Here is a 4,869-nt window from a genome sequence, read left to right on the forward strand (position 1 = left end):
ATACGGCCTTCCAATATAGGGGGCAGTGGTACAGCCCATGCCCTGCTTCCTCATGGGAAAGAGCTCCTTGCTGATGAAAAGGCAACATGTCAAGGCAGAGTGAGCTGCAGAGGGCATCGGTGGGCAACCATGTGCTGGTGGGGGCAGATGAGGACTTCCCCCACGCTCTCGTTAGCCCCCTTAGTGGCGATGGGTCTTGCATGTTCATTCCTTGGCATCTCCAGTGAAAAAGGACCAGGCAGGAGGTGATGTGAAAGACCTCTGACTGAGAACCTTGTAGAGCTGCTGCCTACCTGAGCAGGCAATACTGACTTTGACGGACCAAGGGCTGCTTCAGTAGAAGGCTTTTAACTCTCTCTTTTTGGATGTGCATTTTGTTGTTGTTCAGTCGCACAGTCGAGTCCGACTCTTCGCGACCCCATGGACAATCTCCCGCCAGGCTCTCCTGTCTTCCGCCGTCCTCCGAAGTTGGCTCAATTTCATGTTCGTTGCATCGCTGACACTGTCTAACCATCTCATCCTTTGCCGTCCCCGTCTTCTTTGACCTTCAATCTTTCCCAGCATCAGGGTCTTCTCCAGTGAGTGCTCCCTTCTCATTTGGTGGCCAAAGTATTTGAGCTTCAGTTTCATTATCTGGCCTTCCAGGGAACAGTCAGGGTTGATTTCTTTGAGGATTGACTGATTTGTTCTTCTTGCAGTCCAAGGGACTCTCAAGAGTCTTCTCCAGCACCATAGTTCAAAAGAATCTATTCTTCGGCGCTCGGCCTTCCTTATAGTCCAACTCTCACAGCCATACATGACTACTGGGAATACCATTGCTTTGACCATGCGGACTTTTGTTGGCAGGGTGATGTCTCTACTTTTTATCATGCTGTTTAGGTTCGCCATCGCTTTCCTCCCAAGGAGCAGGCGTCTTTTAATTTCATGGCTGCAGTCACAGTCTGCGGTGATCTGGGATCCCAGGAACGTGAAGTCTGTCACTACTTCCACGACTTCCCCTTCTATTTGCCAAGGAGTGATGGGGCCGGATGCCATGATCTTAGTTTTTTTGATGTTGAGCTTCAAGCCCACTTTTGCGCTCTCCTCTTTTACTCTGAGCAAGAGGCTCTTTAGATCCTTTTCACTTTCAGCCATTAGAGTGGTATCATCTGCATATCTGAGGTTGTTGATCTTTTCCCCAGCAATCTTAATTCCCGCTTGTGATTCATCCAGGCCAGCATTTCGCATGATGTACTCTGCATATATATTAAATAAGCAAGGCGACAATATACATCCTTGTCGTACTCCTTTTCCTATGCTGAACCAATCAGTTGTTCCATATCCGGTTCTAACTGTCGCTTCTTGGCCCTTATACAGGTTTCTCAAGAGACATGTGAGGTGGTCTGGTACTCCCATCTCTTTAAGGACCTGCCATAGTTTGTTGTGATCCACACAGTCAAAAGCTTTAGCATAGTCAATGAAGCAGAAGTAGATATTTTTCTGGTACTCTCTTGCTTTCTCCATAATCCAGCGAATGTTGGCAATTTGATCTCTAGTTCCTCTACCTCTTCGAAACCCAGCTTGTACTTCTGGTAGTTCTCTATCCACGTACTGTTGAAGCCTAGCTTGTAGGATCTTGAGCATGACCTTGCTAGCGTGTGATATGAGTGCAATTGTGCGATAGTTTGAACATTCCTTGGCATTGCCCTTCTTTGGGATTGGAATGTATACTGACCTTTTCCAATCCTGTGGCCACTGTTGCGTTTTCCAAATTTGCTGGCAAATGGAGTGCAGAACTTTAACAGCATCATCTTCTAAGACTTTGAATAGCTCAGCTGGAATACCATCACCTCCACTAGCTTTGTTGTTAGCAATGCTTTCTAAGGCCCATTTAACTTCACATTCCAGGATGTCTGGCTCGAGGTCAGTGATTATACCGTCGTGGTTGTCAAGGACATCGAGGTCTTTCTTGTATAGTTCTTCTGTGTATTCTTGCCATCTTTTCCTAATCTCTTCTGCTTCTGTTAGGTCCCTACCGTTTTTGTCCTTTATCATGGCCAGCTTTGCATGGAACGCTCCCTTGATTTCTCCAATTTTCTTGAAGAGATCTCTAGTCCTTCCCATTCTATTGTTTTCTTCTATTACTTTGCACTGTTCATTCAGGAAGGCCTCCTTATCTCTCCTTGCTGTTCTCTGGAAATCTGCGTTCAGTTGGGTAAATCTTTCCTTTTCGCCTTTGCCTTTCGCTTTCCTTCTTTCCTCTGCTATTTGTAAAGCCTCATCAGAAAGCCACTTTGCTTTCTTACATTTCTTTTTCTTTGGGATGGTGGTGATTGCTGCCTCCTGTACGATGTCACGAACCTCTGTCCATAGTTCTTCAGGCACTCTATCTATCAAATCCAGACCCTTGAATCTATTCTTCACCTCTACTGTATATTCATCAGGGATGCGATCTAGGTCAAACCTGAATGGCCTCGTGGTTTTCCCAATTTTCTTCAGTTTAAGTCTGAATTTTGCAATGAGTAGCTCATGATCTGAACCACAGTCAGCTCCAGGTCTTGTTTTTACTGACTGGATAGAGCTTCTCCATCTTTGACTGCAAATTATATAGTCAATCTGATTTCGGTGTTGCCCATCTGGTGATGTCCATGTGTAGAGTCGCCTCTTAGGTTGTTGGAAAAGGGTGTTCGCTATGACCAGTGTGTTCTCTTGACAAAACTCTGTTAACCTTTGCCCTGCTTCATTTTGCTTTCCAAGGCCAAACTTGTCTGTTATTCCAGTTACCTTTTGACTTCCTACTTTAGCATTCCAGTCCCCTATGATGATGAGGACATCATTTTTTGGTGTTAGTTCTAGGAGGTGTTGTAGGTCTTCATAGAACCGGTCCACTTCAGCCTCTTCTGCATCAGTGGTTGGGGCATAGACTTGGATTACTGTGATGTTGAATGGTTTGCCTTGGAATCGGACAGAAATCATTCTGTCATTTTTGAGATTGTATCCCAGTACTGCCTTTTGCACTCTCTTGTTGACTATAAAGGCCACACCATTTTTTCTACGAGATTCCTGGCCACAGTAGTAGATATAATGGTCTTCTGAGTTAAATTCGCCCATTCCTGTCCACTTTAGTTCACTGATTCCTAGGATATCGATGTTCAGTCTTGCCATCTCATTTTTGACCACGTCAAGCTTACCTTGATTCATAGATCTTACATTCCAGGTTCCTATGCAGTATTGTTCTTTGCAGCATCGGACTTTCCTTTCACCATCAGACACATCCACAACTGAGCGTCCTTTCGGCTTTGGCCCAGCCGCTTCACTCTTTCTGGGGTTACTTGTACTTGTCCTCTGCTCTTCCTCAGTAGCATATTGGACACCTTCCGACCTGAGGGGCTCATCTTCCGGCGTCATATCTTTTAGCCTTTTGATACTGTCCATGGGGTTTTCTTGGCAAAAATACTGGAGTGGGTTGCCATTTCCTTCTCCAGGTGGATCACGCTTGGTCTGAGTTCTCTGCTGTGGCCTGTCCGTCTTGGGTGGCCCTTCACGGCATAGCCCACAGCTTCATTGAACTGCGCAAGCCCCCTCGCCACGACAAGGCAGTGATCCATGAGGGGCCACAAGTGATGGGCCACTACATAAAAGTGCCTAACATCTGGTGACACTCTGGACAAAACTCTATGGTAGAATTAGCTTCAAACCATAGAGTTTTGCCCCCAAAACAGAGTGTAGCCCCCACGATGTCACCAATATGTGTATGTCACTTTCGGGTGATGTAGGCACGTCACTGACATCCCTGACGTGTACGTCACCTGGAGGGGGCATAGGAACGTCACGCTTCTTCCCTCCCCTCTCTTCGAGCCTCCTTGTAAGTCCACCGCCGGCTTGTGGGCCAGACTTGGCAACCCTACTTTTCTCGTAGGGCTTGGTCCCCAGGCCCCTGATCATCCTTGATCCCGGTCAAACGAGCGGGATGATCCACTGCCAAAAGGAGGCAAATTAGAGCCGGAGCAAAAAGAACCGCGGGAGTGCAATCTGACGTGCCCCCACGGCTCTATGCTCTGGCAGCTGATCAAATGTTGTGCAGCAAACCGGCAGTAGCACAGTTGTGCGCATGCGTGGGATGGGGAACGGCGCTGGCTGCGACGGGCTACCAGCGCTTCCCCGACCAGACGCCTGGAGTTGCCGCACATCATCCGGAAGGTAGTGCTCTGTTGCTAGTACCTTTTAAATGTGCATTTTCGGGCCGAAGGGACGGATCGGGGATGGGTGCGTGATGCTTCCCAGATGTTGCGGTGTGCTTGATGCGCCCCCGATCTGTCCCTCTTGCGGGGCAAATCCTCCTGTGTGACCGGGGCCCTCATTGCTCTCTTCTGTTTGGAGGCTAAGGCCTTCTACGGCTGTTACCTGCTAGCACTGAAACCTCTGAATATGGAGGTTCTCATTAGTCACTATGGCTAGTAGTTATTGACAGACCACTCCTCCGTGAATCTCTCTAACCCACCTTTAAAGCCACCTGTGCACAGGGTCATCACTATATCCACTACTAACTCCAAACCAGTGGCACCAATGGTCCAAACAAGATAGGACCAGGCCAGACAGGACTCTGAAAGAATATTCAACCCCTTGCCTTGCTTTCATCTAACAGGGGGGGGGGAACCTTACTCCCCCAATACCTTGGTAAATTTTTTCCTCCCTATTTCTTTCTTTCTTTCTTTTTGCCCAAGGAACTTTTCAAAGAGTCGGGAGAGATAAGAGGAAGCAGGCAGGCATCTATCACATGTCATCCTTATCAGTTCTAGAATGGCTGCTTGCTTAACAAGACTGAAGGAGATTCATTTTTTCCCAGCAGGCTGCCAAGGTGGGTGGAAGTCAAAACCGTATTCATTAACC

This window comes from Gekko japonicus, unplaced genomic scaffold (assembly GCF_001447785.1).
Source record: "Gekko japonicus isolate JY-2015 unplaced genomic scaffold, Gekko_japonicus_V1.1 scaffold4856, whole genome shotgun sequence".
Taxonomy (NCBI): Eukaryota; Metazoa; Chordata; class Lepidosauria; order Squamata; family Gekkonidae; genus Gekko; species Gekko japonicus.